General features: G+C 41.4%; 1 long non-coding RNA gene across 1 annotated transcript; it reads left to right on the top strand.

Moving 5' to 3' along the window:
• The first annotated feature begins 2,897 nt into the window (after positions 1-2,897).
• On the top strand, positions 2,898-24,592 carry LOC139360042 (uncharacterized). The gene is made up of 3 exons (XR_011616977.1): positions 2,898-3,378; positions 10,070-10,160; positions 24,562-24,592. It is a non-coding gene; the product is annotated as an uncharacterized lncRNA (long non-coding RNA).

Raw genomic sequence — 24,592 nt, forward strand, 5'->3', positions numbered from 1 at the left:
ATTTCCAGCATTGACATCCCTTTCCCCTTCCTCCTGTGGGCTTCCCAATCCTCCCGCTGCCCTCTCCAAGCCCTCATTTTCAGCCTCACTGCCCTCTCCTGGGCACTTCACTCTCTAAGAAAAGTAAAGAAGCCCCAGTTTAGTGAAAAAAGCCAGGCCTGGTGGCTCACTCCTGTAATCCCAGCACTTCGGTAGGCCGAGGTGGGAAGACGGCTTGAGCCCAGGGGTTCAAGACCAGTCTGAGGAACATAGCGAGATCCCGTCTCTACATATCAAAAACTAAAAATTAGAAGAAGAAAAATTTGAAAAGTATTTGAAATTTGATACATTTATTTAAAGGGCATCAAAGACAGGGAAAAATCAAAACATTAATGTTCTTCCTCACACTTACACTAAAATGTAAGATTTGTGCAAACAACATTGTCCCAAAGCCTAGACTTGGAAAGAACTTCTCATGGGAAAAAATTAGCATTCCTGATAAAACTAATAAGCCATTTTCTAAGGAGGTTTTTTTTGTTTGCTTGTTTGTTGTTTTGTTTGAGACCAAGTCTCACTTTTTTGCCTAGGCTGGATGGAGTACAGTGGTGTGATCTCGGCTCACTGCAACCTCCACCTCCCAGATTCAAGTGATTCTCCTGCCTCAGCGTCCCAAGTAACTGGGATTACAGGCACCTGCCACCACGCTCAGCTATTTTTCGTGTGTGTGTCTGTGTGTTTTTAGTAGAGACAGGGTTTCACCATGTTGGCCAGGCTGGTCTTGAACTTCTGACAGGTGATCCACCCACCTCGGCCTCCCAAAGTGCTGGGATTGCGGGTTTTGAGCCACCACGCCCAGCCCTGAGGAAGTTTAATAGGACTAAGATTTGTTCTGGGAATCTAATTCCCTGCCCCCTGTTTTACTGTTAGCTGCTTTTGACCAACTTGTAAAATTTCTGTATTTAATCTAACAAGGATTATATAAATATTCTCTTTTTCTATAAAATAGTCCTACTGAGCATAAATCTTTCAGTTTGCCTCCCAAAGGCCTCTCCCTGTTTATGCAACATTGTCATAAACTTTATCTATTTATGATTAAATCGTCTGAGAAGTTTAGCATGTCTGTTGTTCTTGTTTTCAAATAAGAGGTTGGGCAATATGTTCTTTCGGAAATTTAAGTCTAAGCACGGTGGCTTCTGTACAGTTGAATTACTTTATAAGCATATATTACATTTCTAGAAGAATTCCTTTAAAGGGTGTAAGCAAAGGAATTTGCTTTAATCACATTTCTCACATAGTTTTGTTAAGGCACAATACAACTACAATACAATATTTAGAAGCTCATATTATGACCCTCATGCAAATATAAAATGTATGTATGTCAAAGATTGTATTCAATCAAGAAAGAAACCAGTAAGATGTAAGAACCAGTTTAAGAGAAAATTTGAACAGTCATATATACACAGAGGCAATTAGGAATGCTGAAATAAATATGCTAATGGTTGTAAAACTTATTAATATTATGTAAGAAAATGAAATGCAGCATTTGGGATGATCTTTCTACAGGTCAGAAATCAATTATATCTCTACTGGACAAAAGCATTTGCATTTCTGTTGACAAGAATTGTTTGCCATGACTACCAGTTTCCTGCAAGTTCAATTCTGCCCTAGTCATTAGGAGACAATCAAAGGTACACATCCCTATAAAATCAGATAACATTCTCTGGACTGTACATAGAACTCCACTGAAATTGGCATTCTGTTTAGCCAATTTTTATATCTCGGACTATTTTTCTTGATAATACATCATTTTATCAACAATTTTACCTTATCAAAAACCAATGCACAGAACAAATTAATGGTAAGGACTACACAAATTATAGTTGAACAATTGCTAGCTCTTCCGTTTTCCTCTTTCTGACTTTGTAAGAATAAAATGATACTTTATAAAATTGTTTATAATTATAGTAGTTTCAATCTAAATCCCTTTTTTGTTTTGAAGAAGGAGAAATGTGAAAAAAGAGATTCTAGCACTCACTTGGAAAAGTAAGCATCTGAAAATAGTCAAGAAAATTTGACCAAAAATTGACTGATATGGCTAGGCACGGTGGCTCACATCTGTAATCCCAGCACTCTGGGAGGCCAAGGCAGGTGGATCACTTGAGGCCAGGAGTTCGAGAGCAGCTTGGACAATACGGTGAAACCTTGTCTCTACTAAAAATATAAAAATTAGCCGGGCAGGGTGGTGCCTGCCTGTAATCCCAGCTACTCGAGAGGCTGAGGTTCAAGAATCACTTGAACCTGGGAAGCGGAGGTTGCAGTGAACTGAGATCATGCCACTGCACTCCAGCCTGGGCAACAGAGTCAGACTCAGAAAGAAAAAAAAAAGAAAAAAATGGAAACAAAAAGTCTCAAAATAAAAAGAAAAAAATTGACAGATGGGGTGGTGGATATTAGTAACTATGTAGGAAAAAGGTGGAGACGCTTGCCTTCCCTCACATCAGATATTAAAAGTCATTTGAAATTTTTAATAATAAAAATAGTAACAACACAGGAATGGATGTATTAATAGATTAAATAATATAAGGCCCCAAACCAGACCTAAACGTAAGAATCTACCACATGCTGGAGAAGACACTGAAAATCAGTGGAGAAATGATGGGTTGTCAACAGATGACGGGACAGATAGATACTTCATTATTTCAAAAAATTTAAAAGACCAGGGTATTAAAACATCAACTGGAGTAAGCTGGATGGAGATGAGAGAAGAAATTCAGACATTTTAGACAGAGGGCACCCAGAGCAAAGGAATTACAGCAAAGAAAGAGTTGCTGCGTGCATGAATGAAACAATGGATTCAGACAAAGAACCCAATCAATTCCCAGCAGAGAAATGTCGAGAGATGAGGTGGGCAGAGCGGTCAGGAGCCAGCCATGTCAGCTGAGGATGCCATTCGAAAGAGGCTTGAACTTGATCCTAAAAAAGTTGGGAAGCCTCTGCAGTTTTTAAACAGGAAACTCTCATGATCAGGTGTTCCTTTTAGGAACAGGTGTTCCTTTTGGTTACTCTGCTGCCTGTTTAGCAAATGGGTTCCAAAAGGTTAAGATAGTGATATGGTTTGGCTGTGCCCCCACCCATATCTCATCTTGAATTGTAGTCCCCATAATCCCCACGTGTTGTGGGAGGGACCAGGTGGAGATAATTGAATCATGGGGGCAGTTTCCCCAATCCTGTTCTCATAATAGTCAGTGAGTTCTCACGAGATCCGATGGTTTTATAAGGGGCTTCCCCTTTCACTAGGTACTCATTTCTCGCTCCTGCTGCCACGTGAAAAAGGACGTGTTTACTTCCCTTTCTGCGATGATTGTAAGCTTCCTGAGGCCTCCCCAGCCCTCTGGAACTGTGAGTCAATTCAACTTCTTTCCTTTATAAATTGCCCAGTCTCGGGCAGTTCTTTATAGCAGCATAAGAACGGACTAATACAGATAGGATGCAGAGAGACCATTTAGGATAGTTACATAAGAAGGAGGTTCCAGAAATATCTAGGAATAGGAGCCAGATGGTAAAAGCTTCAGGGAGGAATTGATGGAAAGAAAGAGTTGTCAGCACTATCCTCACGATTTAGGATTTGGGTGGTGAGAGAAAGGAGAAAGGTAGGGTAGTAACGAAGGGAGCAGCAGGTTCTAACAAAGCTTAGACCTAGCCTTGGCATGCTGGCAGCAGAGCAGGAGCCAGTGGAGACAGGGGAGAGGAGAAAACGAGAGGGAGGCCTGGGGAGAGTGGGGAGGAGTGGGGCAGGGAAGGGTTGGGACACAGCTGAAGACCCATCGATTTAACTTTACGAAAAGGAGAAAGGGGCTAACTTGGGGAATGGGCTAGTGCCATGAACTAGGCAGGCCTCATACTCAGCCCTCACGTTCTTGTCTTTACCAGTTTTTGAAAACTGATTCTAAAAGGGTAATATGCCTAATAAAAAGGACAAATCAACTTATTGCTCTAGAAAGCTCATAATCATCCATGTAACGTATTTCCCGTAACTGTTTTCTGCCGGTGTTGTTCTCAGTCCTGGGGATGAGGCAGTAAACGAAACAGATAAAGACCGTGCCCTTGTGGAGCTTGCATTCCCGTGGGAGAGAAGACAATTACCAATTAGTTACCACGGAACACAATGTCAGGGATACATAAGTGCGGGGAAGAAATAGAACTCGAGAAAGGAGGCAGCAAGGCTGAGGAGGGGAGCTATTTTATACGATGTGGTCAGAGGAGGAATCTCCAGTCAGATGACATTTTTCTTAGACCAGAGAGCATAATTTAGTGAATGGTGGGCATAGTAATCAAAGTTCCAGGATTAGCCTCACGTCTACCCAAGACATGACTTCTATGACTTCTATTCTTAAGTCACTATTAAATGTTTTTCTGAGGGGGGAGTGGGGGAAGGACCTTTCAGGATTAGAGATCCTGTAAAACACAACCTTCTAAGAAAATAAGTAAAAGAAATCTAGGCTAGTTATCAATTACACAGTGGCATTTCCCAACTAAAGATTTATTTGGGCCTCAAATCAACCTTCCCTTAATCCCAAATGTGATTTGTCTCATTATAAACTGCGACTTAATATTTATTTCTGGTTCCAAAATCAGAATTTTGGAGAACTGAAGGATACAGTTGGTATTATAATATTTCAATTTCTGATAAGTTTCCGTGGAAAACAATGGGGAAAAACTAAGAAAAGCCTGTAACAAATAGCTGGGATGTCTAAAATGTTTTAAATCTCTTTGTAATTTAGTTGTTGATCAAACATGGTGCTGTGGGTCTTCAAGTGCCGAGCACTGGCCTGGGCACCAAGGGCACAAGTTTTTATCAGCCCTGTTCTCTAAGATCCCACTGCCAGGCTGGGGGCGAGACTCATTTCTGTAATCCCAGCACTTTGGGAGGCTAAGGCAGGCGGGTCACTTGAGGTCAGGAGTTCAAGATTAGCCTGGCCAACATGGTGAAACCCCATCTCCACTAAAAATACAAAAATTAGCTGGATGTGGTGGCACGCACCTGTAATCCCAGCTACTCCGGGGGCTGAGGCAGGAGAATTGCTGGAACCCTGGAGGCGGAGGTTGCAGTGAGCTGAGATCGTAGCACTGCACTCTAGCCTGGGTGACAGAGTGAGACTCCGTCTCAAAAACAAAACAAAAACAACCACCACCACAAAAAAAAGATCCCACTGCCAAAAGGGATGGCTGTTGGAAAACGAATTACATCAGATGGTTACAACAGAACATGGTCAAAGTATTGGAGAATATAACATCAGAGAAAGTAGTGTCTCAGAAAATCCGCTGTAACTTTTCCAATTGCTCTGTAAAGAAGATACTTCTCAATCTCTTAATCATCCATTATGCTGCCTTTGGCTCTACTGAATATTTCTTCATTTTAGAAACTCTCTATGTCCTGCTTACCCTGAAACCTCTCTCCCTTTTTCTCTAACCTTGCTGAATTCAGCCAGATTGGCAAACATACCATATTCTTTTTATGATCTCAGTAGCTCGCAAGATACCAGACATATGATAGGTACTCAACAAATATTTGCTGAACTAAACCAAACCAGGTCACGCCTTGACAAGTTCCAAGAATTCTTACTCAGGTTCTTCCTCTGCCAGACCCAGGGTTCTATTCTTGCCGCATCCTCCCATACTACGTTCATTCACTCAGTAAATATATGTGGAATGGCTATTAAGTGCCAAGATCTGTTCTGATAAGATAGAAATGTACAGAAAAGGCTTCTTTCTATACAAGAAACTAGGGAAGGAGAGTTAAAATAGTTGCCTTGGTATTAAAAAAAAAAAAAAAATTTTGGCTGGGCGCAGTGGCTCATGCCTGTAATCCCAGCACCTTGGGAGGCTGACATGGGTGGATCACTTGAGGCCAGGAGCTTGAAACCAGCCTGGCCAACATGGTAAAACCTCATCTCTACTAAAAATACAAAATTAGCAATGGCGTACACCTGTAATCCCAGCTACTCGGGAGGCCGAGGCATGAGAATTGCTTGAACTGAGGAGGCGGAAGTTGCAGTGACCTGAGATGGCACTATTGTACTCCAGCCTGGGTGACAGAATGAGACTCTGTCTCAAAAAAAAAATAAATATAATAAAAAACAACTTTAACATATATAGAAGCTATCATAAAGGGGCTGTTCTACATGCTCATTTTTAGAGATCAAACTTACTTGATAAACTTAATTTTATGATTATATAAAAGGGCAAAAAAGGCCGGGCGCGGTGGCTCGCGCCTGTAATCCCAGCACTTTGGGAGGCCGAGGCAGGTGGATCACGAGGTCAGGAGATCGAGAGCATCCTGGCTAACACGGTGAAACCCCGTCTCTACTAAAAATACAAAAATTAGCCAGGCATGGTACAGGCACCTGTAGTCCCAGCTACTTGGGAGGCTGAGGCAGGAGAATGGCGTGAACCTGGGAGGCGGAGCTTGCGGTGAGCCAAGATCGTGCCACTGCACTCCAGCCTGGGTGACAAAGTGAGACTCTGTCTCAAAAAAAAAAAAAAAAGCAAAAAAATCTGTTCTGAGAGCCAAGAATACAGCAAAACAGGCAAAAATCCCTGCCTTGATAGAATTTACATTTCAAAGTAGGACACAGATAACTAAAATATAGAGCATGGGAGAAGGTGCTAAGAGATGTGGGGGAAAAAAATAGGTTTATTAGGATTTGACCAGAGAAACAAGACCATTAAGAGGTATTCACAGTGGTGGGCTGGAGCTGGCTAGGACTGGACTGAGAGAACTATTAGCATCTTCTCTTCTCTCCTTCCCATTCAGTGATGTAACATTAGTGGCTTGAAATTGGCCGTAGTAAGAATATTTATACCAGGGAAATTGGCAAATGCTACAAATTAGGGTTTTTTGGGTTTTTTTTTTTCTTCCAGAAAGCTGGTTGTTAAACATTTATCCACATACCACACGTAAACATGTGGAATGGCTTATTATAGGCACTTATTATAGGGATTTGCCTTTATGCAAATGTGGGGGCTGGTTAAACAGTCTATATGGACACTATTGCTTCTGTGTCAGGCGCTGGTGCCTGAAATCAACAGGGCAGGTAGTCAGGAAAGGAAGATGGACATGAAGTAAGGGAAGCAAGATGGAACCTACACAGCTGAGCTGTAAGCCAAGAGGATTGACTGGAATTCTTATGGAACTCTCACTGTCTCTAAGCATCCAACTTTGGTGATGTGGAGGGTGGGAGGAGGGATACTGAGGGAGAAGCTGGCCTCCTTCACCATGAAGCTAAATACATCCCTCACCTAAGAGTCTGAAAAACTAGAGGAAGATCCAGCTAGAGCTAGAGGAGTTGTCAAGGGTCCAGCAACTGCCATGTGCTCATCAGGCCAACAGGTAGCAACAGTGCACTGAGCTGCGCCAGTCTTCTAAGTGTAAAACAAGATGGTGGTTCCTTCAGTTCTGCCAGGTCACTTTGTCAAGGCGTGACCTGGTTTGGTTTAGTTCAGCAAATATTTGTTGAGTACCTATCACATGTCAGGTTCCTATGTGTCTGCATGTGAGACACCTATCTGTGGCCCATGTGACTTCAGAGCTCTCCAGGAAAGAGAATCTGGGAATAACTCCAGCTCAGCTAAGTTAGCACAACACTCATCCACCATGGTTAAGAGAGGGAATAAAGAGTGTCAGGGGAGGGGAAGAAATATACAATAGGATTGTCAGGGAAGGACTTAACAAGGAGGTGACATCTGAGTAATTATATGAAGGAAGTGAGGGAACAAGCTCTGGGGATTTTATGGGAAGAGAGTTCCAGCCATAGGAGATGGCAAATGCAAGGCCCTGAGTTGTGGAGCAAATGAAGAGAGTAGCAAGAGGGGAGCTCAATTTGTTTAAGGAGTGGGGTAGAGAGAGGGAAGGGCTTGTAGGACATTCCAAGACTTTGGCTCCTCCTCGCTGTGGCATAAGTGTCCATTGGATGATTTTTAAGCAGGGGAATAACAAGATCAAATGAGTCTTAGCAGGATTATTCTGGCTGCTCTATTGGGAATACACTGAAAGATTGACAAATGCAGATTATGAGGTTATTGCAGAAATCCACAGGGGAACTGAGGACAGTTCAGACCAGGGGAGCAGCAGTGAGGATGGTACAGAGAGGTCAGATCCCAGGAATATTTTAAAGGTGAAGTCTGTGGAAATTTGGGCTGGATGTGGAATATCAAAGAAAAGGAGGAATCCAGGCCAGGCATGGTGGCTCACGCCTGTAATCCCAGCACTTTGGGAGGCTGAGGCGGGCGGATCACGAGGTCAGGAGATCGAGACCATCCTGGCTAACACAGTGAAACCCCGTCTCTTCTAAAAATACAAAAAAATTAGCCGGACATGGTGGCGGGCGCCTGTAGTCCCAGCTACTCGGGAGGCTGAGGCAGGAGAATGGGACACGAGGAGTTCAGGGACATGAGGAGGAATAAGCAAAAGAAACTAAGGGAGTGAGCAGAGAGGTAGGATAAGAACCAAGAGCTTGGTAGCCTCCGACTCCAGTGACGGAAGAGGGAGGAGGTGATCAGCTGAGTCAGGATGCTTCAGACGGGTCAAATTAGATGAGACCTGAGAGCTGATTGTTGGATTTACCAAAATGAAGGTCTTTGGCTACCTTGTTAAGGACAATTTAGACAGAGTGGAAGCCATAAAAGCCATACCAGCATGAGTTCGCATGAGAATGAAATAGAGAAGGTAGAGACAATGAGTACAGACAATTCTTTTGAGGTGTAAAAGGAAGGACAAAAATGGAACATAAGCTGGAAGGCAGAATGGGGTGAAGGGTTTTGGTTGTGGTTGTGGTTTTGGCTTTGTTCGAACTGGGAGAAATGATAGTATGTTTGTATGCTGAGAGGAATGATCCATAGAGAGGCTGGATTTTATGAAGGACAGAGGGAGGGGACAATTGCTGAAGCAATGTTATTTTAGTAGGTGTGAGAGGATGAGATCTATTCCACTGTGGAGGGGTTGCACTCTGAGGAAAGTTATTTTCATCCATAGAAGACCAAGCACTTGAGGTCAGCAGACTGAGGTGGGTAGATAGGTAGGTGTGGGGGTAGGGAGACTGGAAGTTCTCTTATTATTTCTAACCTCTCATTTCTACATAAATAGGGTTTTGGGAGAATTAAGTAAGTTAATACATATGAACACATAGAAGAGGTGTAGTGAATGTTAACACCTATTAGATATTATTCCATGTTAGTCTGGGTGACCTAATTTGTTCTCATGGTTTCACTGACCTCCTATCCTTAACCTTCACATTCAAAATCCAGCTCCTGCTGGACATATCTCAAAATCAACTCATTTAGAACTCAATTCACTTTGTTCCTCCTAGAGAAAATCTATCTCCTGCAAGCTTCTCTTTGTTAATGGCTCCTCCCCCTACCTGGGCACATCACTAAGAACACCTGAGTTTTCTGGACCTCATCCTGTCCTTCATATTCACACCTAAGCCATATCAAGCATGACTCATTTTTCCTCCTCAACATTTTGGAAACCCCCTTCTCCTCCCCACCCATCATCCCTACCACATTATCCTTTCAGACTCTCAGCATCTCTCTCTTCTGGACTTTGGCCTCCTAACTGGCTCCTTCTGCCAACATGACCCCCTCTTCTGTATGTACAGAGTGGTCTGTCCAAAATGCAAGACACCATGTCACTTTCTGGGTTCGGCCCTTCAGTGGCAGCCTATAAGCTACAAGAGTCGATGCAATCTAGACAGCATGGCGCTGGAGGTCTTCCCTCTGTGTTTATAACTTTGCCTAGTTGTTGATCTCCCATCCCCTCCAATCTTGTACTTGATATGCCAATTATACCAAGTGTTTACAGCTTCCTTGCACATCCCTCCCCAAAGCTACATCCCCCAAACAGTTTTGTTTTGAGACAGTCTGACTGTCACCCAGGCTGGAGTGAAGTAGCATGATCACAGCTCACTGCAGCTGTGATCTCCAGGGCTCAAGTGATCCTCCCACCTCAGCCTTCCCAGTAGCCAGGACTGCAAGCGCACCACGATGCCTGACAAACTTTTTTGATTTTGATTTTTTTTTTTTTTTTGTACAGACAGTGTCTCACTATGTTGCCCAAACTGGTCTCAAACTTCTAATATCAAGTGATCCTTCTGCCTCGGCCTCCCAAAGCACTGGGATTGCAGGTATGAGCTACTGTGCCCAGCTTGTCTGGATGACTTTTATAAAACAAAATAACATCTAAGTCTCTAATTAAACCCATGTCAATATATCCTGCATAATCTTTCAAAAGTTTAGCCTCCACCACGTCATTACCCTGTTCAAAGGCCTGCAGTGCCTCTGGGGTAAAGGACAGACTCTGAGGACAGACTCCCAGGCGTCCTCAGGATCTGGCCCCTCTGCATCTCAGTCTTATCTCCCCATGCCACACCCTCCTGAACTTCTGCTCTGATCACCCTGTTCTCACCCTCACCTGAACACACCTTCCTGAGCCTCTGCCCCAAGAATGCTTCCCGCTCCTGTTATTATATAGTTATGATTCACCTTCCAAAGTCCAGGCCAATGCTAATCCCTTCTACAAAGACTTCCTCCCTCCTCTGAGCATCTATAGCACCTATTTTTGCCATATTTTGTCGAAACTGCACTTATAGATATGTTATCATTTTCCAGTAAGTTATAAGTTCCTGGAAACAGGATGATACCGCACCCTTTGCCCTATATCCATAGTTTTTACCCTACTGCTGGTCTGAGAAAATATGATTTTACTAAAATATAATTTTGATTTGTTGGAAGTTTAACAAAAGCTATGTTTTAGGTAGTATCTATCTATATGGTTTATTGTAAATAACATTTCCTTTTAATTCAGTAATTTCCCACATTCGTGTGGTTCTGTGCTTAGCTTTTGGACTTCTTATTGGGTGGGTTAAATTTATAACCAACCTTTATTAAATGCCTACTCTGGGCAAGGTATGCAAATATGATCTTTCAGACAAGGCATTGACTCTTATGTCATTTGTCTTCTAGAAATCTAAAGTTTCATGATTATGTTATAAAGGCTGCTGTTCAAATCACTAGAAGGACATGTAGACATTGTGATAGTATGGGTCAAAACAAGGAAGGGGGGCTGGGCATAGTGGCTGACACCTGTAATCCCAGCACTTTGGAAGGCCGAGGCAGGTGGATCACCTGAGGTCAGGGGTTCAAGACCAGCCTGACCAACATGGTAAAACCCCATCTCTACTAAAAATTTTTTTTTTTTTTTTTTTTTTTTTTTTTTTTTTTTTTTTTGAGACGGAGTCTCGCTGTGTCTCCCAGGCTGGAGTGCAGTGGCGTGATCTCGGCTCACTGCAAGCTCCGCCTCCCGGGTTCACGCCATTCTCCTGCCTCAGCCTCCCAAGTAGCTGAGACTACAGGCACCTGCCACCACGCCCGGCTAGTTTTTTGTATTTTTAGTAGAGACGGGGTTTCACCATGTTAGCCAGGATAGTCTCGATCTCCTGACCTCGTGATCCACCCGCCTCGGCCTCCCAAAGTGCTGGGATTACAGGCTTGAGCCACCGCGCCCGGCCTAAAAATATTTTAAAAATTAGCCTGGCGTGGTGGTGGGCACCTATAATCCCAGCTACTTGGGAGGCTGAGGCAGGAGAATTGCTTGAATACCTGGGAGGTGGAGGTTGCAGTGAGCTGAGATCATGCCACTGTACTCCAGCCTGGGCAACAGAGTGAGACTCTGTCTCAAAATAAAAAATAAAAATAAAAATACAAAAATTAGGGCCAGGCATGATGGCTTGCACCTGTAATCCCAGCACTTCGGGAAGCCAAGGCAGGTGAATCACCTGAGGTCAGGAGTTCGAGATCAGACTGGCCAACATGGTGAAACCCCATCTCTACTAAAAATACAAAAATTAGCCGGGCGTGGTGGCATGTGCCTGTAGTCCCAGCTACTCGGGAGGCTGAGGCATGAGAATCACTTGAATCCGGGAAGTGAAGGTTGCAGTGAGCCAAGATCAAGCCATTGCACTCCAGCCTGGGCGATAGAGCGAGACTCAGTCTCAAAAAAAAAAAAAAAAAAAATTAGCTGGGTTTGGTGGCTCGCATTTGTAATCCCAGCTACTTGGGAGGCTGAGGCAGGAGAATGGCTTGAATATGGGAGGCGGAGGTTGCAGTGAGCGGAGATCATGCCACTGTACTGTAGCCTGGGCCACAGTGAGACTCTGTCTCAAAACAAACAAAAAAACTAGGGAACGGGACCTTGAGTTTCATGGACCCTTGGGTACAGCAGGTTTGCTCTGAGAAGTAGCAGAGAGGTGGATATTCTCTTCTCTCTTTTGCCCCTTTATGATCCTCTACACTATGTTGAAATACTCCTCTGCTACTGTGTCCACACCTTTCATTTTCCAAAATATATATTCTGTTTCCCTTCGGTTCAGCAGACATATATTGAGCAACCACTGTTTCAAAGGCATGGTAGAAAGCACTGGTTTCCTGATTCATCTATTAATGCTACATATTATTATAATAATGTATAATATAGATGTATACAGTCTATAATATATGGATTTCTATATGTATATTTTTATAAGCAGAGTAGAGTAGCAATTTATAAGAGAGAGGTTCTAAAGTAAATGTTACATGAACCCCAATGAAAGTAAAAGTACTCTTAAGAAGTCCTGGCCGGCGCAGTGGCTCACGCCTGTAATCCCAGTACTTTGGAAGGCCGAAGTGGGCAGATCACCTGAGGTCAGGACTCGAGACCAGCCTGGCCAACATAGTGAAACCTTGTCTCTACCAAAATATATATATATATATTTATGCAAAAATACAAAAATTAGGCGGGCATGGTGGCATGCGCCTGTAATCCCAGCTACTCAGGAGGCTGAGGAAGGAGAATCACCTGAACCCGGGAAGAGGAAGTTGCAGCGAGCCGAGATTGCACCACTGCTCTCCAGTCTGAGCAACAGAGCAAGACTCTGTCTCAGGAAAAAAAAAAAAAAAAAGTCCTTAAATAGCCTATAAAAGCTCCCCATAAGAGGTACGAAGGACATGAGGCCACCTCAGGAAACAGCCAGTTAGCTACAGCAGAGGAGACTCATTCTGGGGTTAACATTTCTTAAGAGAGAAATTGATGAGTCTTTGCTGTGTATATGTGCTTAAGTGTGTGTGCCTGTGCTTTTTTCTAGGGCAAACAAAATTATAAAGATGTGTGCACCAAGTACAATAAATCATGGTCTCTTTTTCCTTTCCCGGTTCTAATTGCCCCAATAAACCCGCTCTCCACTCTCCAGTCTATCCTATTCCCCCGCTGTTCAGTCTTTGAATGGTCGATGCGTAATGTCACGGTTCTAAGCTGCCACCTTGTGGCTGTCCCGCGTGTGTGTTTTAAGCAGCCTCTTCAATGTGCCGCTTGCCTGGCTGCACTTGTAATTTGATGCGGTTCCTTTTGCTTTCTGCGTTTTTGCTTCCTTCCTCCAGAGCTGCTAGTTGTCCTGTCGTAGATTCACGAAACTGGATTACACTTGACATCATTCAGGATAACAAGTATACCAAGAGCTTAAAATCATGGCAGAGTTGCACATTGCTTTTGAACTCTAGTAGACACAATTATATTTTTCTCCCGAAATACTTTGTAATGTTTATTTTAAAGCCCCAATATCCGAAAAGCAACAACAAATTCCTTTCCCAAGCATTGATTGGGCACCTATTAGCCACTGCCTTCAGGAGTTCCCAGCCTCATGAGGCGACATATGGGACCATGTAGCAATTGCAAATAATGCAGGTGAACCGCTGTACATTGGGAACCCGGGAAATCACTCTAAAATCTCTCTGAAGGGGTCAGCAATGCCTTCACAGAAGAGTCCAGACTGAAGCTTAAGTCTGCAGGTCAGAAGGCCAAAGTTGGAGACAGGTTAGACATCCCAGACAGAAGGAAAAGCAGCACTATTTTGGTGAGGAAGTGCACACATCATTCTTGGACTTGATCCCCAGATCTTTGCCAGCCCAAACAGCACTCCAGGTGCTTTTAAGAATGTATTTATGCCAGGCACAGTGGCTCACACCTGCAATCCCAGTGCTTTGGGAGGCAGAGGCAGAAAGATCACATGAGCCCAGCCTAGTGATTTGAGACCAGCCTAGGCAGCATAGTAAGACCCTGTCTGTACTACAAATTTTAAAAATTGGCCAGTCATAGTAGCGCATTCCTGTAGTCTCAGCTACTTGGGAGGCTGAGGTGGGAGGATGGCTGGAGCCCGGGAGTTTGAGGCTTCCATGAGCTATGAATGACCCACTGCACTCCAGCCTGAGCAACAGAGTGGGACTCTGTTTCAGTTTTTTTTAAATAATGTATTTAAATATCCTTAAGAGAACCACTCCCTTTTTACCCAAATAAAATATACTGAACCATAAGGGCTTTCTGAATTAAAGTTTGACCAACCACTGCATTACCCAATATTTGTGCTGTCTTCCCTTAATAGAGTTTTTCCATATCACAACTACTTATTCTAAAGCAATACTAGGTCTTTTCACAGCCTGTTCACTCTTGAAACTGGACTGCAAACTGACACTGATGTCCCCAAGAAGCCACTGAAAAAATGGACTTTTGGTACCTAGTAGCAGAGGACAGAGAGAAGAAAGCTCCTGTTTTCTCTTGTCTCAACAGTACATGCCCACGAATTAGCTCAGAGATGGTAACTCATGGGCAGCAAACCCTTAGGAGCCTTAGACACTATCAGAGGGCCACACCTTGTGGCAAGTGTTATCTGTATAGTAATAACATCCCACAAAAATAAGAAATATGGCTCAAATGTATCTAAAGGTTGGGTGATTAATAAATTATAAATCCATTTAGAGTTGTTAGTGGATTCATAGGACTGTATATATTCCCCAATCAGCTACTCTGAGCCTTCCGCAGAAGACCATTAAAAAATCAGCTACTCATCATGTAGAGAGGTCTGAGAAATTTTGCGAGGTTCAAAATTTTACCATGCTGGACAAGACAGGAAGCACTAGTTTAGTTTTGTACAACACTTTTGTCAGGTTAATGCCTACTCTTCCCTCAGATCTGGCTTTAACTGGGATCTTTTCTGACCTGCCTGACATAACTAAATTCTGCTATTATGTGCTCCATAGCATCGCAGCACTTAACACAGTTGGAGTTTTAGAGTTGTGTGTGAGTGTGGATGTAGACTGTCTCTCTCCCACTACTGTAAAACATCATACGGGCAGGCCTTATGTCTTTCTAATCATTATTGTCTGTCCAGGGTTCAGCGCAGTTTCTAGCACACACTAATAACTCAGTGAATAAGTACAATAAGCTAAAAGTTCCTGTGTCCCAGTCCTAGGAGATAAATCCAGGGATGACATGTCAAAGTAAACCATCTAAAGGAACTTGGTGGCTGGTAGATTTCTCCAGAGAAAGTGGGTCTCATAGGAGAGGAGACCCAGATATGTAGAGGAAGGGAAATGTGAAGCTCATAAATGCATCCTGCCTAACAGCCAAAGTCAGGAGCAATTCCGCCTTTTATGGACAGTTCTGTGTGTTAGAAAGAGCATTAGATTAGGAACTACATAGTGGGTTCAAGTTCTGGATCTACCTACCATCAACCTGGCATGTAACCTTGGATTAGACATCTAACCTCATCAACCATGAATCGGATTCGTAATCTGTAAAATGGGGATGATGTCGTCCCTATCTACATCATCATCGTGAAAATCAAGCAAAATGATGGGCCCAAAAGTATAGTGAAATTATAGAGTATTCGCTAAATATAAGGGTGGCATTTTTTTCTAAATACAGTAAGTCCTCACTTAATGTCATCAATAGATGCTTGGAAACGTCAACTTTAAGCAAAACAAAACCAATTTTACCACAGGCTAATTATTATAAACAAGAGTTTAGTTTCTTGTGGCATTTTTCTGGTGACAGAAACATCACCAAACTTCTTTTTTTTTTTTTTTTTTTTTTTTTTTTGAGACGGAGTCTCGCTCTGTAGCCCAGGCTGGAGTGCAGTGGCCGGATCTCAGCTCACTGCAAGCTCCGCCTCCCGGGTTCACGCCATTCTCCGGCCTTAGCTGGGACTACAGGCGCTGCCACCTCGCCCGGCTATTTTTTGTATTTCTTAGTAGAGACGGGGTTTCACCGTGTTAGCCAGGATGGTCTCGATCTCCTGACCTCGTGATCCGCCCATCTCGGCCTCCCAAAGTGCTGGGATTACAGGCTTGAGCCACCGCGCCCGGCCAACCAAACTTCTAAATAAAGACACAAAACTCCTAATATTAAACATTGAAATAAATGTGAGCTATACATTTAAGAAATATTAATAAAAACAAGTAACATAATTATTTACCCAATTTTTGGTGAATCAGTGAGTGACAGGGGTTGCAGTAGTGGTGGATTAAATCAAGGAATAAATGCTTGCAAAGCAAAAAATATCACAGCACTTCCTACCACTATGCAGCTCAAAAACAATCACAAACATGGCAGGCTCAGTAAGCGCTTTTGTCCTGCATCATTTATTTTCATGCATGTATTAGTCTGTTCTTACACTGCTATAAAGAACTGTCTGAGACTGGACAATTTATAAAGGAAAGAGGTTTAATTGACTCACAGTTCTGCAGGCCTGTGGAGGCCTCAGGAAACTTACAATCATAGCAGAAAGGGAAGCAAACAAGTCCTTCTGCGCAGGGCAGCAGGAAGAAGTGCCAAACAAAGGTGGAGGCCCCTTATAAAACCATCAGATCTCATGAGAACTCACTATCATGAGAACAGGATGGGGGAACTGCCCCCATGAGTTAATTATCTCCACCCGGTTCTGTCCTTGACACATGGGGATTGTTATAATTCAAGGTCAGATTTCAGTGGGGACACAGACAGATAATATCAATGTATTTATGATTTTCATATATTTTGTGAATTTTTATTTTACCATCATATGTATTCATTCCTGTATTAATTTTCTAACCCACTTATTTCAGTTCAGGCTCACAGATGGCTGGATTCTCTTCCAGAAGCTCAGGGTGCAGGGTGGGAACTGACCCTGGAGAGGATGTCATTCCATTACAGGGCACACTCACAGACACCCACATGCTCACTCCAAGTGGGACCGTGGAGACATACCAATTAACCTAATGTGTACAGCTTTGAGATTTGGGAGGAAACTGGAGTATCCAAAGAAAACCCACTCAGACATGAGGAGGATGGACAAACCCCACAGAGACAGTAGTCCCCATTGGGAATCAGTTTTTTCTTTTTTTTTTTTTTTTGAGACAGAGTCTCGCTCTGTCACCCAGGCTGGAGGACAATCGAGTGAACTTGGCTCACCACAACATCTGCCTCCTGGGTTCAAGCAATTCTCCTGCCTCAGCCTCCCAAGTAGCTGGGATTACAGGTGTCTGCCACCACACATGGCTAATTTTTGTATTTTTAGTAGAGACGGGGTTTCAACATTTTGGTCAGGCTGGTCTCAAACTCCTGACTTCAGGTGATCCACCCGCTTCGGCCTCCTAAAGTGCTGGAATTACAGGCAGTTTTTCCACATTACAACAAAACCATGTTGAACAAAGTCATGTTATTTGAGGCCCTGCTGTGCTTCTTTTTTATGATTCTCTTCTTCAGCTTCTCCTAATTTATAAAACATTATTTATTTTCTTTTTAACCCTTCAGTTTTCCCATTTCTTTTTTTCTTTTTTTTTCCTGCACAATCACAGCTCACTGCAGCCTCAACCTCCTGGGCTCAAGCAATCCTCCCACTTTTGCCTCCCGAGTAGCTAGGAACATAGGCACACACCACCACACCTGGCTAATTTTTAAAAATTTTTGTAGAGACAGGGCCTTGCCATGTTGCCCAGACTGCTTGTTTCTATAGTTTTTCTGGATATTTGTTAACTTTTATTGATTATGCATCTTAATAATTACCTAAAATAAACCAAATTTCTTAAAGGCCCCATAAAGACTATTTATCTTAATGCCTTAGCAACTCAGTGAAACAAGAGCCAATATCATTTCTTCCTACTGTCACAAAGCAGATCAACAAATACTTATTGATTACCCCACTACATGTTAAATGTTAGGTAATACCAAATAAGTAATATAACATCAAAGTTTCAAAAATTTCACAGCCGGGAGACTCCTGGTTTCAAAATGACAGTGTAGAGGTAAGCTGATTTCACTTTTTCCCCAACAGAGTACCAAAAACTATATATACGGCACTGAGATTTTCACCAGCAACAATCCAGAGCTTAGGTCTGAGGATGAGACAGTTTTCAGGGCCTTAGAGAAATGGAAAATCTCTGAGCAGACAACAGGAGTAATGGATTTCTAGATTTGCAATGACCCTCCCCACAGATTCTGCTCAGTACCAAGTATGTGAAAAATCTCTCCCAAACTCACAGTTTCTACAATAGAAAGTGAAACCAAGGTGATCAACCAGCTTCCCCACTTTCTTGGGTTCCCTGGCAGGAGCCCTGTCCTTGCTTTAACCTATGGGAAGCATTGTGACTGCCTGATGACAAAAATATCCCTGAGAACAGGAAGAGACAAAGTGGGGAGACAGGACTACCATCTCCAGCCCTAGGACCTCTGCTCTGTAACTCTGCCAAAGGAGATGATAAATCAGAATGGCTGTTCAGCAGCACCACACTGTACGAAGTAAGTCCCACAGGTCCCCTGGGCATGAACCTCTAGCCAGCCTTCTGACACTGTCAGGATTATCCCTTTGGGACCTCCTCCATTTAGGACCAGAAGCACTCTGAGCATTAACTAAAGCTGAGGCAAACCTGGGCTTAAGGTGTCACCTAAAGCTGAAAAGGAAGCAATGATCTGCAGGCAAAGGTATGCTAAGCAAATACATTCAATAAAAAACAAGACAGAGAAAACGGATAAATAATCATTCAATGCAAAGACCGAGACATCCACAAGAAAGAGCAGAGAACCATGACCTCTCCAAAAGGATAAAGCAAAAATCCAGTAACTGACCCTAACAAGACAGCAATTTGTGAGCTCTCTGACCAGTAATTCAAAATGGTAGTTTGAAGGAAACTCAGTGATCTCCAAGATTGCACAGAAAAGCATTTCAGAAATTTATCAGATAAATTTAACAAAGAGATTGTAATTAAAATATAGAAATCTTGGAATGGAGAAATACATTTGCGGAACTGAAGAATCCTTTAGAGGCTCTCAACAGCACAATGAATCAGAGGAAAGAATTGGTGACCCCAAAGACTGGCTATTTGAAAATATACAGTCAAAGAAGAAAAATGAAAAATAATGAAAAGGAAAAAAGACCACCCACAAGATATAGAAAATTAGCTCAAAAGATCAAATCTAAGAATTATTGGCATTCAAGAAGGAGCTGAACATGAGCAAGGGGTAGAAAGCTTATTCAAATAAATAAATAACAGAAAAGTCTCCAAAACTTGAGAAGGATAAATATCCAAGTACGGGAAGGTCTTAGAACACCAAACAGATTTAACCCAAATAAGACTAACCCAAGGCATATAATAATGCAACTCTCAAAGGTCAAAGGCAAAGAAAGGATCTAAAAGCAGCAAGAGAAAAGAAGCAAATAACATATAAAAGAGCTCCAATTCGTATAGCAACAGACTTCTAACAGAAACCACAGAGGCCAGGAGGGAATGGAATGAAATTTTCAAAGTGCACCAAGAAAAAAACCAAAAAACTATCATTCAAGAATAATGTATACAGCAAAATTTCTCATTTAAATATGAAGGAGAAATAAAATCTTTTCCAGACAAACAAAAGCTGCCAGAATTTATCAACACCAGATCCATCTTACAAGAAAAGCTAAAGGAAGTTCTTCAATATGAAAGAAAAGCAAAAACATACCAACATCCCAAAGAAAACATTTCAAGGCATAAAATTCATGTTAAAATTAAGTACAAAAACAAACCCAGAATACTCTGTTACTGTATTTGTGGGGTACAATCCACTCATAACTCTATTATGAAGCCCAAAAGATAAATCTATTAAAAACAATAATAGCTACAGCAACCTGTTAAGATATAGGTAATATAAAAATATATAATTTGAGACAACTAAATCAAAATGGAGGAGGGGATTGAGTTCAAGAATGGAATTTTTGTGTGTGTGCTTTTCTTGGCCTTTGTTTGCTTCTATTCTTTTACTTGTAATCAAAGATAAGTTATCAACTCTTTAAAATAACTTGTTATATGTGTAAGATGTTTTCTGTAAGCCTCATGGTAACCACAGTACAAAAACCTATAATACAATTACTAAAACTAAAATACAAAAAAAATTAAAATATACTATCAGAGAGAATCACTTAGCCACAAAGGAATACAAAAAAGAAGGAAAAGTGAAAGAAGAGTCTCAAAACAATGAGAAAACAAGCAATAAAATGGCATTAATAAGCCCCTATTAATAATAACACTGAATGTAAATGGTCTAAATTCTCCAACTAAAAGGCATAGAGTGTCTGCATGAAAAAAGAAACAAGACCCAACTATATGCTGCCTTCAAGAAACCCACTTTACCTATAAAGACACACAGATTAAAAGTGAAAGGGTGAAAAAATATGTTTCAAGCAATTAGAAACCCAAAAAGAGCAGGAATAGCTGTTCTTATATCAGATAAAATCAGATGAAATACTTATTTCAGACAAATCAAAGACTACAAAAAAAGACAAGGTCATTATATAATGATAAAGGGGTCAATTCAGCAAGAGGATATAACAATTATAAATATCTATGCAACCAACACCAGAGCCCCAACTATATAAAGCACATTAATAGATCTAAAGGAAGGGCTGGGCATGGTGGCTCAGTGACAGGCTCAAAGTGCCTATAATCCCAGAACTTTGGGAGGCAGAGGTGGGAGGATTGCTTGAGGCCAGGAGCTCAAGGCCAGCCTGAGCTGGGCATGGTGGCATGTCCCTGTAGTCCTAGCAAATTGGGAGGCTGAGGTGGGAGGATCACTTGAGCCTAGGAGTTTGAAGCTACAGTTAGCTATGATCACACTATTGCACTCAGCCTGGGTGACAGAGCAAGACACTGTCTCCAAAAAATAAAAAATAAATAGATCTAAAGGGAGAGATAGACTGCAATGAAACAATAGTAGGGGATTTTAATACCCCAATCTCGGTAATGGACAGATCATCCAGATTATCTGCAAAGAAACAGTGGAGTTAAACTGAACACTAGCTCTAATAGGCCTAACTAACATTTATAGAATATTTCACCCAACTGCTGCAGAATACACATTTTTTTTTCATGAGCACATGCAACATTCTCCAGAATAAACCCTATCTTAGGCCACAAAACAACAAAATTTTAAAATTATCGCCAGGCATGGTAGCTCACACCTGTAATCCCAGCACTTTGGGAGGCAAAGGCAGGTGGATCTCCTGAAGTTGGGAGTTCACGACCAGCCTGACCAATATGGAGAAACCCCATCTCTACTAAAAATATAAAATTAGCTGGGTGTGGTGGTGCATTCATGTAATTCCAGCTACTCAGGAGGCTGAGGCAGAAGAATCGCTTGAACCTGGGAAGTGGAGGTTGCAGTGAGCCGAGATCGTACCATTGCACTCCAGCCTGGGCAAGAAGAGTGAAACTCTGTCCAAAAAAAAAAAAAAATTTACAAAGTATCTCTTCTGACCACAATGGAATAAAACTAGAAATCAGTAACAAAAGAAACCTCAGAAAATACACAAACACATGGAAATTAAACAACATGCTACTGAATAACTAATGGGTCAATGAAAAAATTAAGAAGGAAATTAAAAATGTTCTTGAAACAAATGAAAATGGAAATACAACATACCGAAATGTTTCCATATGAGATACGGAAAAAGTAATAATAAGAGGTAAGATTACAGCAATAAATGTCTATATCAAAAAAGTAGAAGGACTTCAAATAAATAACAGTGCACCTCAAGGAACTAGAAAAGCAAGAGCAAACCAAACCCAAAATTAGGAGAAGAAATAATAAAGATCAAAGCAGAAATAAATGAAATTGAGACTAAAACACAATACAAAAGTTCAACAAAAGGGTTGTTTTTAGAAAAGATAAGCAAAATCAACAAACCTTTAGCTAGACTAAGAAAAAAGGAAAGAAGACCCAAATAAATAAAATCAGAAACAAGAAAGAGATCTCAGAAATAGAAACATTAGAGACTATTATGAACAACTATATGCCAACAATTGAAAAGCCTAGAAGAAATGAAAAAATTCCTGGACACATACAACTTACCAAAGATGAACCAAAAAGAAATAGAAAACTTCAACAAACTAATAACAAGTAACAAGATCAAAACTGTAATAAAAGGTCTCCCATCAAAGAAAAGCCCAGGAACTGATGACTTCACTGCTGAATTCTACCAAATATTTAAAGAAGAACTAATACCAGTCCTACTCAAACCCTTCAAAATAACTGAAGAGCAGAGACTGCTTCCAAACTCTACAATACCAGCATTACCCTGATACCAAAACCAGACAAGGGCACAGCAGAAAAAAGGAAACTATAGGCCAATATAATTGATGAACACAGATGCAAAAATCCTCAACAAAATATTAGTAACCCAAATTCAATATTTACAAGATCATTCACCATGATTGAGTGAGATTCATGCCAGAGATGCAAGGATGGTTCAATGTATAGAAATCAATAAATCAAGGAAATGAATATGTAAAAGAGATATCTGTACTCCCATGTTTATTGCAGCACTACTCACAATAGCCAAAATATGGAATCAAAGTACCCACCAGTGGATGAATGAATAAAGAAAATGTGGTACATATACACAATGGAATAATATTCAGCCATAAAAAGGAATTATGTCATTTAGCAACATAGATAGAACTGAGGGGCCATTATGTTAAGTGAAATAAACCAAACACAGAAAGACAGATATTGCATGTTCTCTCTCATATGTGGGAGCTTAAAAAGTGGATCTCATGAAGATAGAGAGTAGATTCATGGTTACCAGAGGCCAGGAGAGGGAGAAGGGAGGATAAAGGGGAAAAAATAATAAAAGTGTATTTTATTGCCACTAACCTGTACCTTAAAAATGGTAAAGATGGTAAATTATATATGTATATTTGGTCTAAATAAAAAATGCAGAAGTAAATAGAAGATATTAAACAAACCAAAAAATAAAAATTGAAGTGCAAGTTAAAAGCAAAAAAAAAAAAATTTCACAGCAGTTCTTAACTCTGGCTGTACATTAGAATCATCTGGGCCCTGCCCCAAACTAAATCAAAATCTCTGGAGGTGGGACCTGGGATATAGTTGTTTTTCCAAAGATTCTTTCCAAAGATTCTCACGTGATTCTATTGAGCAGACAATGTTGAAGATCTAGCTGGGAAAGAGACTTACACAAGTTGATGGTAATGCTGTGATAGAGGCATGAAAAAAGTGCTACTGAAATCATACATTCTGCTTGGGGCTCCAATAGAATATGAGCTCAATGAGGATAGAAGCCTTTATCTGTTCTGTTTACTGATATGTCTCAAGTACTAGAGCCTTTATTTCTAGCATAGCCATTCAATTCATATTGTTGAGCTGTAGCTTTAAGAGTGAACAACTAGAATGTCAGCAAGGCAAGGTATGGGAAAGGCATTCAAAGAAGAGGTACTTGGAAAAGAAAAAAACATAAAAGTAAGTGCAGCACATATGGGAAAAATTTCAAATAGTTGACTAAAGCTAGATTATAATGTATAATCTATAATGTATGGTATATAATGAACTAGTGTAAAACTCCTTTTATTTCTATAGAAAGAAATTTGTTCTGTAGTGTGCAAAAATTGGTAAGGTACCAAAGAACAAAATGGTACACAATTTATAGTTTTCTTTTTTTTTTTTGAGACGGAGTCTCACTCTGTCGCCCAGGCTGGAGTGCAGTGGCCGGATCTCAGCTCACTGCAAACTCCGCCTCCCACGTTTATGCCATTCTCCTGCCCCGAGTAGCTGGGACTACAGGCGTCCGCCACATCGCCCGTTTAGTTTTTTGTATTTTTTAGTAGAGACAGAGTTTCACCGTGTTAGCCAGGATGGTCTCGATCTGCTGACCTCGTGATCCGCCCATCTCGGCCTCCCAAAGTGCTGGGATTACAGGCTTGAGCCACCGCGCCTGGCTCACAATTTATAGTTTTCAAAAGGATTACAGGCTTGAGCCACCGCGCCCGGCCCACAATTTATAGTTTTCAAAAGGATTACAGGCTTGAGCCACCGCGCCCGGCCCACAATTTATAGTTTTCAAAAGTAACACTCAAGTTCTAAGGTTATCAAACATTTCTCTTTATGGACCTGGATTCCTATTAACACAATAACTGCCTCCATTTTTGTAGTGGAAGAAAGTTGATGAGGTCAGTCTTCCTGTGTTTAAAACTCCACTAATAGTTTGATCAAAGAAGCTGAACTGGTAGATGCCTGGCTTTTGTTACAGAAGCACAAGACACAAACAGAGATTACACTAGAGATGCAATATTGAAATATTGGAATTTACATACTGAAAATATGTAACACTGTTGGAAATAAGTATCTCCTAAGATAAAGGAAATTATAAAACTTTTTAGGTACGCCTGAACAGAATTCTGAACTTAATGTCTTAACAGATTGTAAAGGCAATTCTTTAAAGAAAATTTC

The sequence above is a fragment of the Macaca nemestrina genome, chromosome 19 (genome assembly GCF_043159975.1).
Source record: "Macaca nemestrina isolate mMacNem1 chromosome 19, mMacNem.hap1, whole genome shotgun sequence".
NCBI classification, from domain to species: domain Eukaryota; kingdom Metazoa; phylum Chordata; class Mammalia; order Primates; family Cercopithecidae; genus Macaca; species Macaca nemestrina.